General features: G+C 43.6%; 1 protein-coding gene across 4 annotated transcripts in view; it reads right to left on the minus strand.

The window, feature by feature from the left end:
- LOC137527201 (uncharacterized) overlaps positions 1 to 26,512 on the minus strand; it is a 111,658-nt gene extending 85,146 nt beyond the window's left edge. For 2 of the 4 annotated variants that reach the window (XM_068247700.1, XM_068247701.1), the window contains exon 1: positions 25,873 to 26,512. The gene's annotated coding sequence lies outside the window, so the exon portion shown is untranslated. Of the gene's footprint in view, positions 1 to 25,728; positions 25,745 to 25,872 lie in introns of those variants that run through there. The other 2 variants (XM_068247703.1, XM_068247704.1) reach the window with 2 other exon arrangements.
- Between the last annotated feature and the right edge of the window lie 385 nt (positions 26,513 to 26,897).

Below are 26,897 nucleotides of genomic sequence, written 5' to 3' on the forward strand. Positions count from 1 at the left end.
ACCAACACCATTAAATGAAATGGCTCCTAAAATCAACACAACTTCACACTGGACTTCGAGCATCTTGGATTGTGTGTCTCTCCATTCTTCCACCGGACACTTGGTCCTTGGTGTAAGGCTTGACAGGTTATGTCCCCAATCAGTCTCTATGCCCCAATCTAGTGCCATGGCTCTGAGCCTGGCGCACGGTCTTCACCTAGACAAGTCCCTACGTGAACATGACACTTTTTTTTTTGTCTCCTGACAACGGTTACCGCTAAGTCTTAACGTGCAAGGCATACAGACTGAAGTAGAGGACAATAACCCGCCAGAACCCCACTGAGGCAAGTTAAACACAGTTCAATAGTTCATAAGTATCACACAGGACTAGTACCTTGATTTAGGAGGATGAGGCCCTCAGCGTCGATTGTCAGTAATTACAGATGGTTCAGGAAACAGGCAGTAGATGATCCAAGCAGTAAGTGAGAGAGTTCATGCAAGGTCAGCATGTAAGATTATCCAAGCAACAGGCAAGGGTCGGTGCAGGTATATTCAAGAGTATCCAGTAAACAAGCAAGGGTCGGTCCAGGAAGCAGGCAAGAGTATCCAGGTAACAAGCAGAGGTCGGTCCAGGCAGCAGGCAAGAGTATCCAGGTAACAAGCAGAGGTCGGTCCAGGCAGCAGGCAAGAGTATCCAGTTAACAAGCAGAGGTCGGTCCAGGCAGCAGGCAAGAGTATCCAGGTAACACGCAAGGGTTAGTAACAGCAGACAAGAATGGTCAAATACAAGCCAAGGTCAAATACCAATAGTTCAGACAAAGGGAGTGCGCACCCAGCAACTAGCCACAGCAATGTTTATCATGGGCAATGACTGGGAGCACTATTCGCATTTAAATACAACTTTCATCCAATCAGTGGCCAGCCACACTCCGCACATCCAATCACAGCAGATGCACCTGCCAAGTGTCAGACGCGCAGTGAGCTTACTAATGTTTACCTTTGCGGAGGGGGTACTGAGAACGCGTCCTCTGCCTATCAGGAAGTGCGGCCTGTGTCCCAGCCTGCAGCGGGGAACAAGCACCGAGACCTGGAAGTGGCAGATTCCGCCTGGGTCTCGGCGGAAACATCAACATTAATAGGCAGGTTCCCTATACTTCTTTTCTGATGAGAGAAAATTTTGCTTCTCATTTGGAAACCAAGACTTTGGACCACTGAGCAACAGACCAGTGATTTTTTTTAACTTTAGCCCAGGTAAGACGCTTCTGACGTTGTTTGGGAATGGCTTTACAAGAGCAATACGAAATTTAAAGCCCATGTCCAGGAGCCATCTGCTTGTGGTGGTTCTAAATGCACTAACTCCAACCTCACTCCACTCCTTGTGAAAGTCCACAACACTTTTGAATTGCCTTTTCCTGACAATCAACTCCTGGTTGCGGTCATCCCTGCTGCCTGTGCACCTTTTTCTTCCACATAACTTTCTATTCATGTGCTTTAATACAGCACTTTTGCAATTACCTTTTGAGGCTTTCCCTCCTTATGGAGGGTGTCAATGATGGTTTTCACGCATAACTGTTAAGTTAGCAGTCTTTCCCAGGATTGTGCCTGCTGAACGACCATTTAACCACTTAAAGAGAGACTCTGTAACAAATTTTTCAGCCTTAGTTCTTCTATCCTATAACTTCATATGCCTGTTCTAATGTGCTCTGGCTTACTGCAGCCTTTCCTAATTTGCACTGTCTCTGTAATAAATCTTAGCTCCTTTCCTCTTTTGTGTCTGTCTTAAATGTGTGGAATGTGCAGGGCTGCTTGTGATCGGATAGAAGCGATACACACCCTCTGCAGGCCTCCTGCACACTCTGTATGACTCACACACTGTTTATGTGAGCCTATCACAAGCTGGTTAGTTTGTTTGTAAACACTGCCTAAAACTGTTAATTACAAGCCAGGATTGCAGCAGAGAGAGTGGCAGAAACAACACAGAGGGGCACCGGAGAAAATAAGGAATAGAATGGTATGCTTTTTAGTGTAAGAATATTAGAGTACAGATTCTCTTTAAGGACTGCAGTCATAAAACCCCTTAAGGACCAGACACTTTTTTTCCATTCAGACCACTGCAGTTTTAACAGTTTATTGCTTGGTCATACAACCTACTATCTAAATGAATTTTACCTCCTTTTCTTTGTGTGGCATAACGGTTGGTCTCAGCCACAATTAAGTTGTAGAGACCAGCAGTGATCAGGAAAAAAAAAATCCTGTCACTGTGGTGGGGCGGGTGAGGGTTTGGCCAGGTGATCAAAAGCCTGCAGGGGGCAGATTAGGGCCTGATCTGATGGATAGGAGTGCTAGGGGGTGACATGTGGTGACAGGAGGTGATTGATGGATGTCTCAGGGGGTGATTAGAGAGGAGAATAGATGCAATCAATGCGCTGGGGAGGTGATCAGAAGGGGGTCTGAGGGTTTGGACGAGTGATCAGGAGCCCACACGGGGCAAATTAGGGCCTGATCTGATGGGTAGGTGTGCTAGGGGTGGCAGGTGGTGACAGGAGGTGATTGATGAGTGCCTCGGGGTGATTAGAGGGGAGAATAGATGCAATCAATGCATTGGGGAGGTGATTAGGGGGGGGGGGTCTGAGGGCGATCTGAGGGTGTGGGCGGGTGATTGGGTGCCCGCAATAGGCAGATGAGGGTCTGATCTGATGGGTATGATGGGTAGCAGTGACAGGTGGTGACAGGGTGATTGATAGGTGATCAGGGTGTGATTAGAGGGGAGAATAGATGCAAGCAATGCACTGGCGAGGTGATCGGCGGGGGGGTCTGAGGGCGATCTGAGGGTGTGGGCAGGTAATTGGATGCCCGCAAGGGGCAGATTAGGGTCTGATCTGATGGGTAGCAGTGAAAGGTGGTGATTGATGGGTGATCAGTGGGTGATTAGAGGGGAGAACAGATGTAAATAATGCACTGGGGAGGTGATAAGGGGGGTCTGAGGGCAATCTGAGGGTGTGGGAGGGTGTTTGGGTGCCCACAAGGGGCAGATTAGGGTCTGATCTGATGGGTAGCAGTGTATACATTTGTATACATTACAAAGCGTATTATACGCTTACTATGCGGCAGATCAGGGGTTAAAAACCTGCCGGCGCTGCTAATTGGACGGCGGGTTGACGTTGCAGGTGGGCGTAGCCCAATGCCGGCGGATGCGCGCGCATCACTGCACGTGATCCCTGGCAATTCAGTCCCCCAGGTGCCGCCGCCAATTGGCGTTACGCGGTCCTGGGGGTGCCACTTTGCCGCCGCCAATTGGCTGAGGGTGGACGGCACGTGGTTAAAGGCTCAGAAAACCTTTGCAGGTGTTTTGAATGAATTCGCTGATTAGAGCCTGACACTTTCAGCCTAGAATATTGAACCTCTCAAACTAGTCTAATTTTCGGGATTTTGATTTTGGGGTTTTCAGAAGCTGTAAGCCACAATCATCAAAAGTATAACAAATAAAGGCTTGACATATCTTACTTTGTGTGTAATAAGTCCATTTCATATATTAGTTTCGGCTTTTAAGTTGAATTACTGAAATTAACTTTTGCACAATATTCACATTTTTCAAGTTTCACCTATATAGTAGAATGTAGAAAATTTGTCAGGATACCCACTTTTATGTCACGTATCCTGGTTTCAGCATCAGAAACAATTTCTATATATTGCTGTATATTGGTACATACAGTTGTGTTCAAAATTATTCAACCCCCACTGAAATTGAGTGCTTTGGCCAGTTTGACATTGATTTTGATCATTTCAGTCATCGGGTTTACAATTAAATCAAAGAGGCACTTGTAAGTCAGACAAATATAACAAAACATTTATAATGAAATAACCACAAAATGTCTTTTCTGTGCTCACATCAGTTTTATTCAACCCCCAAGTGACATTCATTCTTAGTACTTAGTACAACATCATTTTCCAGTTATAACAGCTTTTAAACGTGAAGCATAGCTTGACAAGTGTCTTGCAGCGATCTACGGGTATCTTAGCCAATTCTTCATGGGCGAAAGCCTCCAGTTCAGTCACATTCTTATGCTTGCGCGCTGCAACTGCTTTCTTTAAGTCCCATCAGAAGTTTTCAATCGGATTTAAGTCTGGTGACTGCGATGGCCACTCCAAAATGTTCCAGCCTTTAATCTGCAATCATGCTCTAGTGTACTTGGAGGTATGCTTGGGATCATTGTCCTGTTGAAAGGTCCAATGTCTTCCAAGCCTCAGGTTTGTCACGGACTGCATCACATTTTCATCCAATATCTCCTGGTACTGAAGAGAATTCATTGACCTTGCACACGATGAAGCTTCCCTGTATCTGCAGAAGCAAAACAGCCCCAAAGCATTATCGACTCCCCGCCATGCTTCACAGTAGGCAAGGTGTTCTTTTCTTCATAGGCCTTGTTCTTCCTCCTCCAAACATAGCGTTGATCCATGGGCCCATACAGTTCTAATTTTGTTTCATCAGTCCACAGAACACTATCCCAAAACTGTTGTGGTTTGTCCACATGACTTTTGGCATACTGCAGTCGACTCTTCTTATTCATTATTTATAGAAGGCCCCCCCCCCCCCAATGTAGGGAATACATTGGTAAGGAATTGTTGTATTTCTACTAGACCTTGTATGTTTACGGACCTAAAAGGGTTTTTTCTCTGTAAAAAAAAGACATCTTTGTAAGATATGTGAGTTTGGTGGCGGGACCACTAAAACTCACTTCCCGTGTGAATGGTAGGGAATTTAAAAATCAACCAGTTCCTCACCTGCACCACCAAGTGGGTAGTCTACTTGGTTGTCTGCCCATGCGGTCTACAGTATGTGGCCCGCACAGGCAGGATGGCAAAGAAACGTTTTTCCAAACATATTTATAACATCAAAAATCCGAATGACAAAAAGCACAGCATCCCTGAACATTTTGTTCAGTGTTATGAGAAATCACCAGATGGTATTAGTTGTTTTGCTATAGACAGTGTAACACCACACTGGAGGGGTGGTAGCACCATTAAGACTCAATTTAAATTATCCCAGTTGGAAACAAGGTGGATTTACCAACTGGATACATTAAGACCAGGTGGTTTGAATGCCCATATAGATCTTAATTGTTGTATAAAAGATGAATGAAACTGGTCACCAAATTGCATAAAACTTTATTTTTGGGAGAAGCCAAAATTATGAAGTTGATAGGCGCCACTCTATTCACCTATCACCCTACTTAGCAGCTGCTTGGTTCTCTAGGTGTGGGGTATCCCCTTAGCCCCCAACAATCATGAAAAGTATAAAAAAGAAAAAAAAAGAGAACAGCGCTTGTATCTAAATCTATTGCACTAATAGGTTTTATTGTATATCAAAATTTCTATTTGTTCCGGAAAGAATATAATCATAAAAAACATCATAAAATGCATGAGAACATCATAAAATACATGTATTATCCCCAAAAGAGTTTTCCATCCAATAACCTCCAGACGTACCTTCTATTTGTCTAGCCAAGAGGTTTGGATGATAAGCCCCACTCGTCCTCTACATACATGCAACCACACGTACTGTGGAGCCACCTGATTCCCTAGAAAAACCTCTTATAGAGGATCCTGCTATAAAAAAAGTTCCCATAAAAAGACCTCTTCCATATAGATGGTCCTGGTGATGAACTAGTATAAACAAGTCCCAATGATGTGCAGATGTTAGTGAGAAAAATACTTCACTTTCTTTTCATCAATACAGAGGTTTGATCCCTTAATGTGCACACTGTTGATCACTTACGCGACCTGTAGTTTCAAAAGGATGTCCTGTGCGGGCTCCGGCCGGTAGCCACGCAAGCAAGGATTAGCTTCCAGCCCTGTCTCATGCGGAGCCGCATGAGACTTGCACATAGGCGGACGCCAAACCGGAGAGAGAGGCATAACGGGGCTGGAAGCAAATCCTTGCTTGCGTGGCTACCGGCCGGAGCCCGCACAGGACATCCTTTTGAAACTACAGGTCGCGTAAGTGATCAACAGTGTGCACATTAAGGGATCAAACCTCTGTATTGATGAAAAGAAAGTGAAGTATTTTTCTCACTAACATCTGCACATCATTGGGACTTGTTTATACTAGTTCATCACACGGACCATCTATATGGAAGAGATCTTTTTATGGGAACTTTTTTTATAGCAGGATCCTCTATAAGAGGTTTTTCTAGGGAATCAGGTGGCTCCACAGTGTTATAATTTAAGTAGGCCTCAGTTATTTGGACTGAGTTTTAGGTAAAAGGGTTGTTCGCAGAATATACCTTTAAATAGAGGTTTTCGTGATGCAGGCAGAAGCATCTCAGTGTCTGCTTGAAGCAAATGATACAAGCAGATACTGAGAAGATGTTCCTAGTCCAAGGTCTTAGGCCTACACTGCCCCAGACAAATGGACTACGGGAACAATCAACATGGGCCATATTTATAAAACATAACATTCTTGCAACTAGGGCATAATATCTTATTGAATATTAATCGAGTAGGTGTGTGTCCTGACATCACAAGGGATCTGAACCAATCATAGATGGCTCAGTGAGGTCACATTTAACTCTTTCTGGTTCATATAAAAAGAGGGAGCACGGAGGGAAAAGGGGGGCACTCTACTTTCCCGCTATCCGGCTCTCTATGCTTCCTAGTTAGAATACTAGCTTCCTGTATGTATGCTGTAAATATATGTGATGTACATAGGACATAGGAAAGACTATTTATACTTTGAAGAAATCAAACTAACACAAGATGCTTAATAAACCCCTTTGAAAGGTGAAGAAGGCTGTCTCCGCTCTATCTCCTGTATGCTGTCGCTGTGAGTTGCAGCTCTGATGAGTTGCTGGTGCCGGAGCTAAAGGTGATTTATTACAGTTGGTGCCGTGAAAACCCTAGGCCAATCCCAGGTCGTTGATTGGTGATCCAGGTGGGCACAAGAGTCAGTCTATTTGAGACTTCTCGAAGCAGCGACTTACATCTCTGTGAAGCAAGCACAAGAGAACAGGAGAAGCTCAGAGCTAGCTGAGCTGGAAGAGTTAAGAGCGGACTACGGAGGCCAGAGACGAGAAGTGCAAAGCTTATCAAGCAGAGATAAGCTCTGTGCGGAGTGAGTCGGGAATATCCCAGCGGCAGGGTCGATGTGGGCGCCCTAATTGGAGTGGACGTACGCCACACATAGGGGAAGGCAGTCCAAGAGAATGGGTTTGGCCAGATCCCATTAGGACCTTCAGCGCATCCGACGCCTGTGAGGAAAACTTGGGCCAAGATTGCTGGGAGACTCAGAGCTCGTTTCTGGTACAGAGGCCACACACCGCAAGAGGTTTTGATAAGGCGAGTATGGTGTTATACATGTTTTCTTTTACTTGTCAGTGCGGCCGCCCCCCCCCTGCAGCAGAGGCGGAGGGGCTGTGTGTCTGTGTCTCTCTCTCTCTCATGTTCTATGGGTTATATTCCTCGGAGTTTGGGAGAGAGAGAGACAGAGAGATGCTGTTGGTTTTTTACCCTCTGACTTTCAATGAAAGTTGCAAAACTGCATGTCATTTTTTTACGTGTTTTTTTCGAGCTTAGTAAGGCGTGCATAACAGCGAAAATGTTTTCTTGTCCATGAGTTATCTGTTTAGTGAGGTTTTTCGTTTCGCATTCCTGAGAGAGGGATATGAAGCTGCACTTTCGCTAGTAGTTCCGTTCGTACGGTTATGAGTTATGCCCTCTCGTGTGGGAGGGGTGATTAATGTTCGAGGTGTGTAACATTCCAGAGTGTACTTGCTGCGTGCACTGGTTCAGAGTTTTTTCCTCAGCTGTGTGTTACATTCAGTTGTATTGTTGCAATGTGATATGCTAAAGTGTGCATGCAATGTTTTTTCTAACTGTTTTATTCTTTCCATACATGCATAGAGTTTGCTATGGGAGATTGCATAGCGGCCATCTTGTCTGATGTTCCATGACTCAAAATGGTGTCCCAGGCTTCAGGGGGGAGGATCCCAGGCAGTCATGACGTTCTAATGGGAGAGTCTTCTGAGCCCAGGGACGAACCCTCACCCCCGCCCCCAGTGAGGGAGGTAGGAGTGGAGGAGGAGAGCGTAGGAAATTCAGTAGGTCCTGTGGGAATGGTACCACCCATAGGTGTTTGCTGTTTCCTATGCTGAGTGCTGGGCTAATACAGAAGCACCCTGACGAGCAAGTGAAGCTGGGATATAACTCCACGGAGTGTGGCCACAATTTGAGTGGGAGAACATCAGACAAGGGAAGCACAGTAGCTGTCAGATGGCTACTGGTGACATAGGAAGCGGCTCCCTGGGTATGCATTCATATAACTTAGAGCATATCAGGGGGGTGCCGGTAGTGATTTTATTCACTGTAACATGAGTTCCCCGATAGAGGTCAGGGGGATAAAAGGGTACAGAGCAATGGAAAAAAAAAAAAAGAAAATACAGAAAAAGGGTTGACCAATCGAGCCGTCTGTCGGAACGTTACAGAGCGGTAAGCGTTTTTCGGTTTTTGTCCGGGACAAAGCCAGAGTTTGACAGAGGTCAAGGCTGGGCAGTTTGTGCGGTTTTTGCGTCTGCGGATTGGTCAAAAAGGTATTTTTTTCTTCTTCCAGCTCGTACCAAGCGTTCACACAATGCACAGGACTGACAGCAGTCCAAGGGGCGAGATTGCCGTGTATAGTGTGACAGTGTATTTGGGGGGTGGTAGTCCTATGTTCAGTCTAGGATCCCCTACACAGTCAGGAGTCAGAGACTCCCATGCAGTAGTAGTAAACTGTCATGTGAATCCCAGAGAAAGCACACCTTCCTACAGGAAGTAGCTGTGTTTGTTTTTGGGGCAAGTGCAGAGGTAGTAGCATTGCCGATTGGCTCACAAATAGGACTTCCGGCAGAACTGGTTGCGATATATGAAGTCCTAGGTAAGTACCCTAAAAAGGGGTAAGAACATTTCAAGCTCAACTGCGCGTTGCAGTAGTGTGCAGGTGGTCCCTACTCAGTACATACTGCGGTCAGCGTTGCGGCCGAAGTATGTACAGGGGGGATGTAGAGGTCAGTGCTTCAAAAGGTGAGATCCGAGGGAAGCACATTGTAACAAGTTAAGTACTTATGCTATGGTACATAAAGTAAGGGAGAGAGCTTTAGAGCCTTCCCACAATCAAAAAGTTAATAAAGTTCAAGTAAACTATAAAGAAACAAGATCAATTACGGGAGATATTGATCCATTTAAAGTGTACAGAGTACAAGCCGCAGGGCATAAACCCAAATCATTAATAAGAATTGATTTGTTTGTATTTTGATTTCAGGAGTTGGGCAATATGGAATCGAGACAGCTGCAGTGCTGACAGCAAAGATGGAGATGTCAGTCGGATAAGCGAAAAGTTCCAGATGCCAATCTGAGTTTGGAAAACACGAGATTCCTGAAATTGGAAAGAGACTAAAACACGAGATTCCTGAAATTGGAAAGAGACTAAAAAAACGAGATTCCGGAGATGGGAAAACGACTAAAAAAAACTGACTGAGCAAAGCATAGTGCAAATTGCTAATGTTTTTCTTTCCCAAGGTGGTGCTTTTATAATGAAGAATACCGTGCTGATGGTGATCATAGGTTGCCATTTCGTCCTAGGAGAACGAAGAGAGGACATTCTCATGTATAATAAGGGGTTAATGAGAATGCAAGGCCCAAACATGTTAATGTTGGGTGACAAAGGTACGGATCCTTTCACACCTCCCTCCGCTTGGCACAGATGGACTAAGCGGGGAGGGAAGAAAAGAGCACTTGTGCCAGGAGAAAACAAATTTCATGGCACAATGTGGGTGAAAGGTCTGAAGGGTCAGGTGTGCGGGCAGTGGGAATTGAATGGCAGTGTAAATCTGCTATTGAATGCCACACTCCCAGAATCGAGGCACCGATCCAAAGGTTTGTTAAAAAGGTACATTGCAGTACAATGGGTACATGCAAAAGGTGGAGTGTGTGATTCAGGGGTACCTTGTCTTGGTTATGCAGGAGTGAGATGGTTCCAGATTGGAGAGGAACGAGCAGGAGGGGTCAATTCTTCTACCAGAGAGACGCAGGGGACAACATCACACTCTGGAGCTACCAACAGAGAGTGCCTCTGAAACAACTATACACACGTAAAGGCTGGAGAGCCGAGGGTTGGTGGTTCTCGAAACAAGTAAAAATCGAGATCAAGCCACATTTCCAGGTGACAAAGAGGGTGGGTAGTGCAGTCCCGGGGGAGGGAAAGCCAACACAGGGAACCCCATTCACAACACACGGGTCACCACAGGGGACGATATTACACAGTCCATATGCAGCCACTTATCCTCATGCTAGTTGGGTAAGTGAAGAGGTACTCTTAATCGAAAGATTGCAGAGAGTACAGTCTTCCCGACCTCAGGTACATAGTGTGCCTCAGGACATAAGGGGGGAAGAGGTCCAATCAGGACAGTTGGGGGCATATTTTGTCAGGGAGATGCTTAAAGATCCTGTGCAACTGAGATTGGACAAGGGGAGGTATATCGATTTTTCTGGAGAAGGATCTTTTGCATGGCAGCTTCGAGATGTTTGGGTGAACAAATGGAAACGGTGCAACATTCCTTTAGGCACCGCCACTTCCTTAGTTCCCACCTCAACCCGTGTCTTCCACCAGGACCTGAGAGGTCAACCTTTTTTGGTGCTAGACGGGAGGTGAAACAAGTAGAGTTGTCCTCATGCGGGCAATTCTTGCAGAAGTACCTGCGTTGGCCGGGGCAAGTCAAATTTAGTGAAGAAGCCTGCGGGCTCAATAACGCAGAATGCGAGGCTACCATTCAAAAGATCCACCCTGAAGCCCAACCGATAGTTCCGGTGGCTGAAGGAAAGGTTTGGTTTTTTAACATAAGGTCTAATGATACATTCAAGGTATATTCTCATAATTGTTCCGATAAGGGGGATTTTCCAAGGGGAACATATTGTGGGAGCGGAGATCCCATATGGATCCAGTCATCCAGGTTGGATGACGTTGTTTCTCAAATTGTTAAGAGAACTCTAAAGTGCAAAGTTTCACGGGTAGTTCCCGTCCTTAAAGAGAACACGACATGGGACAAAGGGGAACAGGGTTTGATCCAAGACGACCACATTTTGTTACAAAGGTTAAACAAACAGTACACTAAGTTAGAGGTAAGATTTCACCATGATACAGGTGATCTTAATGAGGTAGAACACAAAAATAAGCAGGTGAGTTGCAGTCTGACCTGGTGGAAAAGGTTTCCGGTGATGTTCCAGGGACACTCGGACTGGGCCTCTGCAGTTCCAAAGTTCTTCCGACACCCACTGGTCGTCTGGATGGGGATGACAACTTTAGGCATCATTATCCAGGTGAGGTTGCGTGTTAAAATTACGTAAAACAAATTAACCTGGTTCAGAGATTGGTGCCTCATAAACAATCTCATGAACCAATATTTTTAAATTAAGGGATATACAGGGTTACAGGTATAGGTTTAGTAGTACCGGTGATGGAGCTTATTGTATAAAGGCGCTCTTTTAGAAGGCACCTAGCACTGCTCCTTAGAGTAACAAACACACAAGTTTCACTTTTCTGTGGTCATGCAAGTTTGTGAGTGATACGCAAGTGACGCAAATGCTGAGCATGTGGTACAGAGGGACTTAGAAGTAGGGCCTACCCAGAGAGCCTGGTTACAGGAAGACCAAGAGGTCTTGCTCTCTCTCTCTTCCAGGGTTAACCGCCTAGAGCAGAGAAGTTGTGTGAGCACGAACATCGAAAAGTGAAACATAAAGAAAGGAACCAGGTGCGGTTAGGTTCAGAAGCTGGGATCTGCGGGTCAAGCCTTTTTAGGGGGGATTGTTATAATTTAAGTAGGCCTCAGTTATTTGGACTGAGTTTTAGGTAAAAGGCTTGTTCGCAGGATATACCTTTAAATAGAGGTTTTCGTGATGCAGGCAGAAGCATCTCAGTGTCTGCTTGAAGCAAATGATACAAGCAGATACTGAGAAGATGTTCCTAGTCCAAGGTCTTAGGCCTACACTGCCCCAGACAAATGGACTACGGGAACAATCAACATGGGCCATATTTATAAAACATAACATTCTTGCAACTAGAGCATAATATCTTATTGAATATTAATCGAGTAGGTGTGTGTCCTGACATCACAAGGGATCTGAACCAATCATAGATGGCTCAGTGAGGTCACATTTAACTCTTTCTGGTTCATATAAAGAGGGAGCACGGAGGGAAAAGGGGGGCACTCTACTTTCCAGCTATCCGGCTCTCTATGCTTCCTAGTTAGAATACTAGCTTCCTGTATGTATGCTGTAAATATATGTGATGTACATAGGACATAGGAAAGACTATTTATACTTTGAAGAAATCAAACTGTAACACAAGATGCTTAATAAACCCCTTTGAAAGGTGAAGAAGGCTGTCTCCGCTCTATCTCCTGTATGCTGTCGCTGTGAGTTGCAGCTCTGAGGAGTTGCTGGTGCCGGAGCTAAAGGTGATTTATTACAGTTGGTGCCGTGAAAACCCTAGGCAAATCCCAGGTCGTTGATTGGTGATCCAGGTGGGCACAAGAGTCAGTCTAATTGAGACTTCTCGAAGCAGCGACTTACATCTCTGTGAAGCAAGCACAAAATTAGAGATGAGAATGGAGAGATAAAGATTAGACCTGAAGAAGTAGGGGCAGTGTTTACCAATTATTATGAAAAATTGTATAATTTGAGTAATACTGTAGATCAGGACCCCGGGGAGTATCTGATGAAGGTGAAACTGCCGGAGGTTGAAGAGGAGATGAGGGCAATGTTAGATGCTCCAATATCGGAGTCAGAATTTAAAGAAACGGTACGGAAATTGAAAAAGGGGAAAAGTCCGGGCCCGGACGGATTCCCTGGGGAATTCTATGAATGTGTAGCGGAGGAGGTGGCTCCGTTATTCTGCAACCTCGTCAATCAGGACATATTGCCTATAACCTTCTCTAAAGAAACTAATAGGGCTTTTGTTTCTGTAATCCCAAAAGAAGGGGGAAATCTGGAAAATTGTAAACAATATAGGCCAATATCTCTGATTAATACAGATGTAAAAATCTATTCGAGAATCTTGGCCTCAAGATTAGAGACTGCCATAGAACACATAATAAGTAAACAACAAAGCGGCTTTAGGAGACAAACACATCCAGGAAAATATCTATGCTGCCATTAGTTTTATTCATGGTTGTAAGAAAAAAAAGGAAGCGATAGTAGTAACAATAGACGCCGAAAAGGCATTTGATAGAATCTCTAGAGAATTTATGTTTAAAACCTTACAGAAATATGGGCTTACAGAAACATTTATTAATAGAATTAAGAGACTTTATGAGAATCAGTCATCAAGTGTAAAGCTGAATGGCTGTTTAGCAAGAAGCTTCAGATTACAAAATGGGGTACGTCAGGGGTGCCCACTGTCTCCGATCCTCTTCAACCTCTGTGTAGAACCGATTATCAGTCTAATTCAGAATGATCCCCAGATAGAGGGGCTGCCACTAAAAGGAACAGAATTAAAACTACTAGCCTATGCAGATGATATACTATTGACCCTAACAAAACCAATAAGTTCATTGAAGAAAACTTGGGAATTGTTGGAAGAATTTAGCATCCACTCAAATTTTAAAATTAATAACGGAAAGACGAAGATCCTAAATATAGGGTGCTCAAATGAGACACGAATAGTAATTCAAAAATCAAACCAACTAGGATGGTGTGAAGATTCTGTCAGATACCTGGGGATCCTGCTAAGTAGCAACCCAAATATGCTTTTTTCAGATAATTTTCCCAAATTAGTTAAGAATTGTAAAAAGATAGTAAGGGGAGCTGATCGCCCCTGTTTTAATGCCCTAGGAAGGTTGGATATTATTAAGATGCTTATCCTCCCCAAGATTTTATTTGTACTCCAATGTCTCCCGGTAGCCATACCACATTATTGGTTTATAGATGTGAACAATATTCTTCAAAATTTTATTTGGGCTAATGGGAAACGCAAAATTAAATATGCCCAGTTGATGAGGGAAAGAGAACAGGGAGGAATGGATGCCCCGGATATCAAAACTTATTATAAAAGTATCCACCTATCAAGGGTGATTGATTGGAGGGTAGGTTCTGAAGAGAAACTGTGGGTAATGACAGAAGAAGGGGAAGTAGATCTCGAACATATATTTACTTGGATCCCGGGAAACATTCGGGCTATAAAAAATAGGGCCTCACATCCACTTATTGCTCCGACACTTAAGACTCTGTATGATTTTGTGGTGGAGTGGGACAGGAGGGTGGGCACCTCCCCTCTGGTCACACTAAGAGATAATGAGGAATTTCCTCCAGGTATCCAGGGAGGCTGGTTTGTTTTTAACAGACTGGACAAGGAAACCCGGATTTTGGATTTAATAGGCAATCATGATTTGAGGATTATCGGCTCCCTGAGAAGGGAGAATAATATCTGTCCATGGGGTATGATGCAAATTAATAGTTATCTGAGAATGTTGGATAAGAAAAGGTTAGGTATAAGAACAAATATCAACATGGTAGAAAAATTTATTTTTTTTAGGGAAAGACCGGCAAACTTGTTATCACGGATATATAAATGTATCAGAGGGGGAAAGCCGGAGAAACCCCTTATATGGCAAAAAAATGGGAAAAGGATATAAGAAGTAACTGGGGAAAAGAATTATGGGATAAGATCTATCAGATTGTTTAGAAATATCCGAATCGCAGATGTCAACTCTCTCAATATAAAACTATCTAGATGGCACCTTACCCCGACAAGACTGGCTAAGTTCTCCGTGGATGGGGTAGACCGCTGTTGGAGGTGTGACCAGGAGGGAGGGGACCAGATCCATATGTGGTGGGCATGCCCCCAGGTGCACCAATCCTGGCAAATAATAGAGGACTTTTGGAGTAAATATATGCAAAAAAATATACATATAAGATGTTTAGAAGCAGTATTTGGAGTGGTAGAAACTGAAGAGAATACCCAATTAAGGGATCTCAGAGAAATTGGGAGCCTGGTGGCACGAAACATTTTAGCAAAGCAATGGAAAGACAAGAACCCATTAGATTTGGAAACATGGTTGGCGGGGATGAGCTCTTTTTGGGAGGAGGTCCTGGTGGAGGGTTCAGAGAATATAAGGGAACCTAATAAGATAAAAAGATTAAAATAATTTTGGATGGATCTGATATGGAAGGAAGAGGAAACAATAGAAAATGGAGGTGCAGACCTGGTTAATAGGTAAATGAGTAGGTTGTGGACTGAATGAGGGTGGGTAGGGTTGGAAGGACAATCTGGTTTTTGAATGAGGTCTGGATGTTTAGTTTAAAATATGTGGGAATGACGGAGAGGGGGGGGGGGGGGGGGGGAGGATAAGTGGGAAGGGAATCTATGTAGTCTGGTTTTGGGGTTTATAGCATACTTAGCTTAAAAAAATATTTTACGATACTAATTCTGTCTACTTGATGATAATAAAATAAGATTAATTATCGAACTATGATGCAATCACTAGCCGGACATATGGAGACTTTCAATGAAGCCCGAATTATGGTCCGGCAAGGGCAAGCCATGCTGAGTTCGAAGAAAAAAAAAAAAAAAAAAAAAAAAAGAATACTAGCTTCCTGTATGTATGCTGTAAATATATGTGATGTACATAGGACATAGGAAAGACTATTTATACTTTGAAGAAATCAAACTGTAACACAAGATGCTTAATAAACCCCTTTGAAAGGTGAAGAAGGCTGTCTCCGCTCTGTCTCCTGTATGCTGTCGCTGTGAGTTGCAGCTCTGATGAGTTGCTGGTGCCGGAGCTAAAGGTGATTTATTACACACAGTACGTGTGGTTGTATGTATGTAGAGGACGAGTGGGGCTTATCATCCAAACCTCTTGGCTAGACAAATAGAAGGTACGTCTGGAGTTTATTGGATGGAAAACTCTTTTGGGGATAATACATGTATTTTATGATGTTCTCATGCATTTTATGATGTTTTTATGATTATATTCTTTCTGGAACAAATAGAAATTTTGATATACAATAAAACCTATTAAAACCTATTAGTGCAATAGATTTAGATACAAGCGCTGTTCTCTTCTTTTTTAAAACTTTATTTTTATATGAATTTGTATATTTATTTTTATATATTTTTCATTTTTGGAACTGTTTTTATACATAGTTGTCAGTTGTATTGTATTGCAAAGTTATGGAATAATGCCACATTGAACCTGTGTATGTCCCTCCACACTTCCTGTAATGTCAGCTGCTGATTGCATGGGAAGTGGGCGGGGTTGAAAATTCTATATATACTCTGTGCAATTTGTATTATGTAATCCCCTGACGAAGGCAAATGGCCAAAATCCGGGTCGGGAACATGTTTTTAGATACGCAATAAATACAAGAATTTGTCTGTAAGTGTGACTTCATGTGGGTTTGTCAACTCCGGGCGCAGTCTGCACTATTGTTCTTGTCCCCTCTGTATTTCCCGTAACCCGGAAACAGCCGGCAGAGTCCTGGAACGCATTCTGAATGCAGGTGGTGACGTCACTACCGGCGGAAGTGAAGGAGGCGGCTTTGGCGTCTCCGTGCGAGCTTTGGAGCGCACAATGCTTGGTTAACATAGCGGACCCCCGACTATCCACTACACAGCACGGAGGACGTCATACATATATAGGGAGGTATTGCACATAACTCCCAGAGGTACTGTACATTTACATGGAGCACTTTTTCTCCAGAACATTGATTTAGCACTATTGCCAGCCCATATACCTTGGGAACAGATAGCATCATTGGACTGAATGACTGGATCACATTGATCTATATTTATATCAGCAGTTTTATTGTTCTTGAGCGCCAGGTGCTCCAGTTTCTTATTCCAGTTTTCCTATTTAGGGCTTGAGGACTGGCCCTGAGTTTACCTTGGCTGCTAATTGTCCACTAGTGCACTACTGCTTTGTTTTATTGCTCTTCTTATTCTTTGGAGACAGCAAGGAGGTGCGCCTGGGAGTTCTGGCATGGAGGCCTTCATTACACAGTGTGCGCCTTATTGTCTGAGCTGAAACTTCAGTATCCGCATCTGACAAATCTTTTTTTCAGTTCCTCAGCAGTCACACGGGGACTTTTCCCCACTTTGCGCTTCAGGTAGCGCACAGCAGTTGAAGTCAGCATCTTCTTTCTGCCACGTCCAGGTAGCGTTTCAACAGTGCCCTTTGCCTTGAATTTGCGAATGATGCTTGCTACGGTGTCTCTTGGTATGTTTAACATCTTTGCAATCTTCTTATAGCCATTGCCCTTCCTGTGAAGAGGAATCACCTCTTCTCTTGTCTTCCTGGACCATTCTCTTGGCTTCGCCATGTTTGTAAACACACCAGTAAATGTCTAGAAGGAGCCGAGTATCACGGTCATTTTAAATCTGCCTAATTGGTGCTTATTATGCCTGATTGCTGCTCGTTAACATCCACAGGCGTTTTCAATACCTGATCGAAAACACTTGAATGAACCTCTGTTCTTAAGAGTGGTAGTCTTTAAGGGGTTGAATAATTGTGTCAATGAAGAAATCACACAAAAATGTAATACTGTATTACAAAAACAATTGATGTCATTTTAGTTGAATTTAGTTCTTTAAAAAGTCCTTGTAAGATTTCATTCTGAACAATTGCAAATGTACACTAAATTCCCTAAAACCCTTTACAGCATTGGGGGTTGAATAATTTTGAACACAACTGTAGCCCAGCCCTCCCACTGAAATTAGTCCTAGGATGTTTATCACACACACACACACACACACACACACACACACACACACACACACACACACACACACACACACACACACACACACACACACACACTTACTTTAAGCATTCTGGGAGACAGTTTTATTTTGTATTACCTACGGAATGCTCAGTAAGGGCTCAGCCACACTATAAGCGCTTTTCTGAGCGCTTGTGATTAGCGCTTCCTGAGTGCTTTTTAAAAAAATCGCTCCCATCCGCTTTCTTTAAAATCACTGTAAAAATGAAGTGAAAGGGAGCGATTCTTAAAAAACGCTCAGAAAGTGCTAATCAATCACAAGCTCTCAGAAAAGCGCCCTAATCGAACATTCTGCAAAAATCACCTGCCAGTACTAAGGATGTTGCCATCTGTGATAAATTTCGGAAATTAAATTGGGGAGAGGAAGAGTTTTACAATGACCCAACACTGAAAAAATGATTTATAAATATTGTAAAATGGATAAGCAATTGTATTCATTATGTTACTTTTGGTTACAGTTCCTCTTTAATTATTATTTACTTTTAATCACATAGAGAGAATCTACAAAACAGAGAGTGAAGAAACATCCTCTGTTAGATACCGGTATTCTAAAGTCTATCAGGCAGGAAAACATCTTGCCCTCTCTTTGGGCTATTTTCGATAAACTACTCAACGGACCGCAAGACCAAAAGCTAAAGCCCCATCTACACCATACTATTTTTGTCCAATTTGATTTATTGATTCGATTTGATTCAATCCAACATGTCTGATCGGGATTCAATTCAATTTGCCATTGTTTTGCAATGGCAAATTGCATTGAATTGAATCGCGATTGAGTCGAATCAAGTCAATGAATCAAATTCGACAAAAAATTGTATGGTGTAGATGGGGCTTTAAAATTGATTAAGCTCATTAAGCATTTGCACCTCCACCTGGACATAGACCCCACCTGAGACCAGGGCTGTGGAGTCGGAGTCGTGGAGTCGGAGTCGTGGAGTCGAGCAATTTTGGGTGCCTGGAGTCGGAGTCGGGAAAAAATGCACAGACTCCGACTCCTAATGAATTTGTAACTGTAATTAAAATAGAAAATATGATAAAATGTTCTATTTCTCAGATAATAGTCATTAAAAATAATGTATATATACAGTATATATACAGTAATAGCTGTGCTTAGTCCACAAAAATGAAATAAACCAATCAAAATTAGTTACTTGTGCTGCTTAAATAAAGCAGTCCCCGTATTTTTAAAGTCAGATATACATATCTGATTGTGACTGTATATATGATGTGTACACAGGAATCTCTTATATATACTAAATAACATCTATGCTGTAAGTATAAAGCCTGATGTGTAGCTGTGTCACTAATAGAGATGGTCAATGAGATGGAAATAATTCTGCATTGATGCGGATTTATGCAAATGTATGCACTCCCTTTGCTGATGAAATCAAATAATTTGATATGTTATTAAAATTTGGTTTGGTGATTACAAATTAAAGGGTAACTGAGACGGATGAAAAGTAAAGTTTTATACATACCTGGGGCTTCCTCCAGCCCCCTTCAGGCTAATCAGTCCCTCGCTGTCCTCCACCACCCGGATCTTCTGCTATGAGTCCTGGTAATTCAGCCAGTCAGTGCTGTCCGGCCGCATGCCGCTCCCACAGCCAGGAACATTCTGCACCTGCGGAATAGTGCTGCACAGGTGTAGTATGCTCCTGGCGGCGGAGTGTGTGCATGCGCACTACGCCTGACTGGCTCAAGTACCTGGACTCATAGCAGAAGATCCAGGTGGTGGAGGAGGACAACGAGGGACTGATTATCCTGAAGGCGGCTGGAGGAAGCCCCAGGTATGTATAAAACTTTAATTTCATCTGTCATTCTTACATGTACCCACACTTACATTGCCTAGGGCCTGATAGATGTTCTTTGTTCCGGTTTGTACCTTTTACAAGTACTCTTACCAAGGACTAGTTTTAGTCTAAAGAGAATAAATATAGTAGTCTACATATCCTTCTCACTTCAGTTGTCTTGTAAAATTCCTAAGCGTTGGCAGTTAAGAGACGAATTTCATCTTACATACTTTTAATCAACAAAATTGTAATATGCAAATTAGAGGAGTCGGAGTCGTGGAGTCGGAGTCGGTGGAATCCTAAACTGAGGAGTCGGAGTCGGTGGATTTTTGGACCGACTCCACAGCCCTGCCTGAGACATCAAATGCCACATACACAACTGTAAAGATAAATAGGACTTTAAGATAGTGGCTCAGTGGGCTGACCAGCTTGATCTTCATGGATCCCCTACTGAGCTTTATCAAGACCTGGCACTCAGAACTAAAGTACACAGAAAAGGCATTACTCTACGCACTCCAACAAAGAACCACATATAGATGGGGATAGCCATTTCAACTGGTTGCATGCAGATGGGTCTTTACACTTAAGCCGCATCTACACGAGTAGATGCGGCCACGATGCTCCTTATCAATCGAGCCGCTGATGCGGCTCGATTGATAAGATCCGACAGGACGGATCTCCGCACCGCCGATTCCCTGCTCGATCCCCGCGAGGGGACAATGGCAGGGAATCGTGCGGGAGATAAGCGGCGCCGGCGGGGAGGAGCGGGCACGAGCGGGGAATCGAATGCGGCGCACGCGCGGCGAGCGGGGACGCGCAAGAGGCCGCTGATCGCCACAACATCTCCCCAACATGTCCCCGTGTAGACGGGCTTAAGGCACCCCCAAAACCTACCATATTTTTCTGAACTTTGTAGATCTTTTTTGTTCAAATTCCAGAATAACACCTGAAGGCCATTGACACCAGCTTCCTGCAATGTGAATGCTGTCCATGGTGAACTTTGCAGTAAGACTCTGCAATTTACCTCTCAGTTGAAATATCAATTACCACTGTCCTGGGGGAAGAGGGGACGAGTGATATCTCCAAAAGTATTATGCACTTTTGTCCCTATAGCCCCACTCAAGGAAGAACTGTGGGACCTATTTTGTATCACTTTCCTGCATTGCTTACTAACTCCCCACCATTGATAATTTTTTTATGGTACCTTAAATTTAAATACCGGACCTTTCAACAAATAGGCACTATGCTACTCAGGTCATTATGTAAGAGATATGTGGGGCTTTTGGCTCCTCAATATGCTCACTTCTCAACAAACAATGTTTACATAACTAACAGCAGCCATAGAATAGGCTTACGGAGGTTATATGTTCGCATGTTCATTAATTTTTGTTACAACACGATGGGCCTCCAATATATACGTGGAAGCTGATTGGGAGGGTCGGTAGTTCTCTATAGTTGAAAATTGCCATTCCATGTTGGAATGTATTAGCACGCCTTCGTCCTAGGAGACTGCTCCTTTAAAGGTTTCCGAGGATAAAAACAACAAAACATCTATTTACCTGGGGATTCCTCCAGCCACTGGCAGCCAATCTGTCCCTCGTCGCAGCTCCAGGGTCCCCAGGTCTTCTCCATTGCAGATGCCAACCTCGCCAAGTCGTCATCTGCTGCACCTGCGAGCATGGTGCCTCGCCGCTCGCGCTCCCGTGGCAAGGAGCATTCTGTGCAAGCGCAGTAGTTCCGCATCTGCACAGAATGCTCCAATTAAGGGCAGGCAAAAGGTCTTCCAGAAACAGTTAAGGCCTTACTCACACTCTTGCAACTTCAAATGCGTGTGGATTTTGGATGCTCTGTATAAAGAAACATTAAAACAAACTTAAAAGGCAAATGTAACGAAAGGGATTTGGAAGCTGCCAGATTTATTTACTTTTAAACAATACCAGTTGCTTGGCTATTATGCCAGACACCTGTCTCTAATACTTTTAGCTATAGAGCATGAACAAGCATGCAGCATCTCAGGTGTTTCTGACATTATTGTCAGATCTGACAAGATAAGGCAGTGATCTGCAAACTTGGCTCTCCAGCTGTTAAGGAACTACAAGTCCCACAATACATTTGCCTTTATGAAATATTACTGTGGCTGTCAGACTCCTGCAATGCACTGTGGGACTTGTAGTTCCTTAACAGCTGGAGAGCCAAGTTTGCAGATCCCTGCGATAACGTACATGCTTGTTTCTGGTGTGATTCAGACATTACTGCAGCTAAATAGACCAACAGGGCTGCCAGGCAACTGGTGCTTTTAAAAAGCAATAAATATGACAGCCTCCATATCCCTTTCATTACGGTTGTTACAGTTAATGAAACATGCCCCGGAGAGCTTGACAACATTACTCTTAAAATACCTTTTGCTTTACATGCATGAATATTACAAATCCATTGAATACTGAGCATGCTTTTAACCAATGGCTGAGGATGACTCCCATTTAAAGCAAACCTGAACATTAAAAGTCAAAATAAACATACACAAGTCATACTAAAGGTGGCCACACACCATACAATTTCTTAAATATCTGTTCAATTCAAGAATTGCAATCAATTTTTCTGACTGATTGTAACATTTCAAAAATATGACCAATGTACCACACACGTGTGGTCAATATTTACCCAATTATGATAAACATGAGTGGAAACTGAGAAAACTGCTAGGGTGTGTATATTAATAAATTAATATAACACACACACACCATACAATCTGTAGAAAAACTGAAAAAAAATTTCCAGCATTCCAGATAGATAAAAATCGAAAAAGACAGGAAATCTGATCGGATTTTTCAGTCAAACGAAAAAAAGTTTTCGATTTTTTGGGGAGATACGATCATATTTATCGAATTGCCGTAAAATCAGATCATTTTATTGTATCGGGGGTTTTTTAAAGCGCTTTTATAAGCGCTTTCTGAGTGATTTTCGCTTAGAAAAGCGATTTTGTGGAGTGATTTTATTTTCATTTCCTGACATCAGTCAGGAGGTGAACTCTGACCCAGAAATGAATAAATACAATGAATTTATTCATTAAAGCGCTCCAGAAATCGCAATTCAAATCACTTTTTCAATCGCTTTGCGATTTCCCTATAATTTTTATTGAATCACAAACGCTCAGAAAATGGTGCAGGAGCCGCGTTTGCGATTGGATAGAAAGCTCATCGCTTATGTGAGAATACAAGCTAACATTGCATTATCGCTTTTAAGGCGATTTTTTAAATCACCAGCGATAAAAAAAAAAAAAAAAAAAAAAAAAAAAAGAGCGAAATCACTCTTAGGGCTCGATTCACAACAGCGTGATAACTGCTATCACAGCAGTTATCACGCGATCTGCCGCTCGCAGAACTTTTCACGCGAATAGTTAGTTCAAGTGATAAGCAAAGGTTTCCGCGCGATCACGTGCTTGTTTCACGTGAAACGCGCACGTGATCGTGCGGAAACCTTCGCTTATCACGTGAACTAACGCTGTTCACGTGAAAAGCTCTGCGAGCGTCAGATTGCATGATAACTGCTGTGATAGCAGTTATCACGCTTTTGTGAATTGAGCCCTTAGTGTGAACAAGCCCTTACCTCCCGGGAAGTCTACTCCTCAAGCTCTTTCTCCTCTCCTGCATCTGGAATTCTCCGTTCTCCATTTTAAAAATGGCAATGACCCAGTAACAGCTTCTTGGTCAGCACACTGTTAAACTGTAATATCGGCCACTTGAGCCACAGGGAAACATGGACATTATCCTGTACGTCAGTTGTCCTTTCAGCTGTAACTGACAGCAACTGATATTTAACTGACAACTGATACATTTCTGGAAGGGATCGTTGTTAGAACAAAATAGTGAGCTTCTGAGGGGGGGGGGGGGGGGTATGTATTTATGTATGTAATATTCATTTGCAGAATCAGATGTTTATTTTAAATATTTTTTACTAAGTTCAGGTTCCCTTTAAGCAAGTAGGAAAATACAAAACACAAGAAGAAAAGCTTTGGTGCATCCCCAGCAAACCTGCAAAAAAAAAAAAAAAAATCACTGTCTCCGATTGTCATAAAGGATGGTAAATGATTCTAAATTTTATGCAGCTTGGAAATGTACTAATGTAATGCAGTAGCGGCCATTCCTGATAATAAAAAAAACAGGATTTTGCAAAAAACGTATACAGTATTTCCCGAAATTGGTTGCATGTATCAATAGGACATACTGCAAGACGTAGGGCCAACATGCTCGATTAGGTGCATGGCGGGAAATAGCATGTGAAATCAGGTACACGTGGAAAAAAACCCAGTGCTGTCCCCCACTAGTGTAAAATGTACCCCATGCAGTATACTTTACCAGTCTGTCGCAGATGGCTCTGTGTGCCTTCCACATACACGCATCCCACGTGATTTGCTGGCGTATAGCACTTGGGCTTGTGTGTGATGTCACACATTTGCTCACGTTATCCCGGCAACCATGCAGGGCACATGTATGTTGATGAAGCACAGAGGCAACAGCAGACACCGACCGGTAAAGTATACTGCATGGAGAGCCGGGGGCACATTTTACTTTAGAGGAGACAGCGCCGAGGTGGCAGATGCATGAGACAGTCGGCTGCAAGGGGCTGGAGAAAGCCCCAGGTGAGTAAAGCTTTTTTTTTTTTTTTTTAAAGTTGCCTGATAACTCCTTTAAAAGACAGAGAAAAGTGACATAGGCTGTGGGAGGCCCTGTCAGCACCAATGGGAAACAGTGCTCCCACTGATTACTGACATCAAAACCCATTTGTTGGTTGCTGCCTGAGACTGCCACATTCTATTATTTTAATGATTGGTACTATTTATTATGCCTCTTAGGAAAACAATATGGCTTCAAGTTGTAGACGTTGATGCGATTAGAGAACTGTTCCCATGTACTTTCATGCTGGCTCACCTCACCTCACCTCAGCCATACCAACTCCCGAGACAACCCTCTACCAGCAGGGTATAACTACAAAATCATGTTTTTTTTTCCAGCAAAACTTTGCTGTGTTCCCTTATGTTTACAATCCTGTAACCCCCCCTCCCCCCCCCCACCACCACCACACATGTTATCAGTTAGGGTCACACTGTAGTCACTTCCTGTTTGAGTCAGGACTGAGTCAGCCACTTACATACCTGATATTTAACTCTTTCAGACAGAGAAAGAAAAAAAAAGGAACACAGCATAGTAATTTGTGTGCTTGGCACTGTACATACACATGTCTATCGCATCATGTCACATGTCACTTCGGGTATCCTTTGACAGGTAATATGTAAGTACCGAACCTTCTCATAGACATTCATTGTCCATGCGGTCGGGGGGCGTTTATAAAAAAAACGCACACGGGCAAAAAAAAGCCGAAAACGCCTGCAGTGTGGACAAGCCCTCAGTCCACTTGCTGCATGCACCCTTTCTTCCTGCTACCCTCCCACCTACCCATAACAAGCGGGTCACAATACTTATGGCTTTTTTTCTCTCTACCAGGCTCTTTCACTAGCGTGCAGTGCAAACTAATGCCCCGTGTGACTCACAAGAAAAAGCTAGGTCCCCGGTTCGAATACCAGCCAGGTCACCATCTGCAAGGAGTTTGTATGTTCTCCCCGTGTGTGCGTGGGTTTCCTCCGGGCACTCTGGTTTGCTCCCACATCCCAAAAACATACAGATAAGTTAATTGGCTTCTCCCCAAAAAAATTGGCCGTAGACCATACATGCACTACATGATACATACATATATATGACTATGGTAGGGACTAGATTGTGAGCCCCTCTGAGGGACAGTTAGTGACAAGACAATATACTCTGTACAGCGCTGCGTAATATGTAGGCGCTCTATAAATACTTAAATAAATTGTTCCCCATGCAAATTCGAGCGCAGAAACGATCAGGCGCGAGATCGGACATGTCGGAAATTATCTGTTGAGCCATCTAAACGGCTCAAAATCTAACCATGTATTCCCAGCATAAGTCAGCCATCTGTAGTCATGATCCCTCATTTCAGCATATAATGGATCAGTAATTCGTACTGGAAAATGGGCTTGTGAACTAGCGGCCTCCTAGCTCGGTAGCAACCCACATCACACGCTAAACTGAACAGAATAAGGCCAGCAGCCAGCCATAATAAAATAAACATTTACTTCCGTGAAGTCCGGTGTACCAGCAGCCTGTCATTAGTTGACATGGCATAAGTCACAGGCATAAACACAAAGCACTGAAATGTGCGATTCCTTCAGAGGCCCCCACGCCACAACTATGGTTGGTACTACTGAGGGGTTCCATACCTGCGTCCGTAGCAGTTCGAGCTCGCCGAGCGTAGCGTCTTGTTTTTCTCGTCACAGCCTCGGAGGTAACGTGCTGGAAGCGAGTCAGTTCTTGGATTACGTTTCTGTTCAACTACTCGTTTAACGTCGCTATTGTCATTGGCCTCTCGGCTGTTTTCTGTCTCCAAGGAGACCGTAGCACATGGGACACCCACAATCGCTGTTCATGTTTCTTTCTGTTCAATTCCGCCGGGAAGCGGGAGTTCTGGGAACTATACAGCTGAGAACTCAATGCACGGGTGATAACGTCTGTGTGGAAGTGCTGGGAGGGATAATTTATCGATGCTTAATGTACACTTGTAGCAGAGTTAACTGCAACAGCTAAAGGAGAGCAGACGGACAGAAACTTCCCTCCCTCCGCAAGTGGGCCAGATTACTCAGTGCTCTAGCTCCCATTACACACACAGCTCGGCAGTATAATTACCTGCCCGCCCTCCCTCCTTCCTCTCACGTTACAGGCTGATTAGAGACCTGGTGCTCCAGCATCCACAGTGCAGAGACAGGCTGATCTCTCCTCTTCTATCTGCAGCTACTCTACAATGTAAACTTCCGGCTAGGTCTTGTCTGTTTCTCTGAGGTTCATGTCAGACAGACCCTTCGGCACAACCGTAGACCAAACTGGAGGATTGCAGAGTAGCTGCAGAAAGCAGAGGAAATGATGTCCGGATCATGAACGAATCGTTCATTTGATCCGATTCTTTTTGTGAGCCGATTCATCACACTGAACTAATCAGTTCAGTGGATGAAACTAGAAGAGATGCGAAGTTCGGATCTTTTCAATGATCCGGATTATTCGAATCGGATCATTGAAAAGATCCGGATCTTTGATCCGAATCTCGGATCATTTTACTATGGAAGCATTCGGGGGTGAAATGACTAGCAGGACAGGAGAAGGGGAGGGGGGGTTGTCACACAGAGAAGGGGAGAAGATGGACAGAGGGCAGGGAGTGGACAGAGAAGGGAGGAGGGACGAGCAGAGAGCATAC

This window comes from Hyperolius riggenbachi, chromosome 8 (assembly GCF_040937935.1).
Source record: "Hyperolius riggenbachi isolate aHypRig1 chromosome 8, aHypRig1.pri, whole genome shotgun sequence".
Lineage (NCBI taxonomy): Eukaryota > Metazoa > Chordata > Amphibia > Anura > Hyperoliidae > Hyperolius > Hyperolius riggenbachi.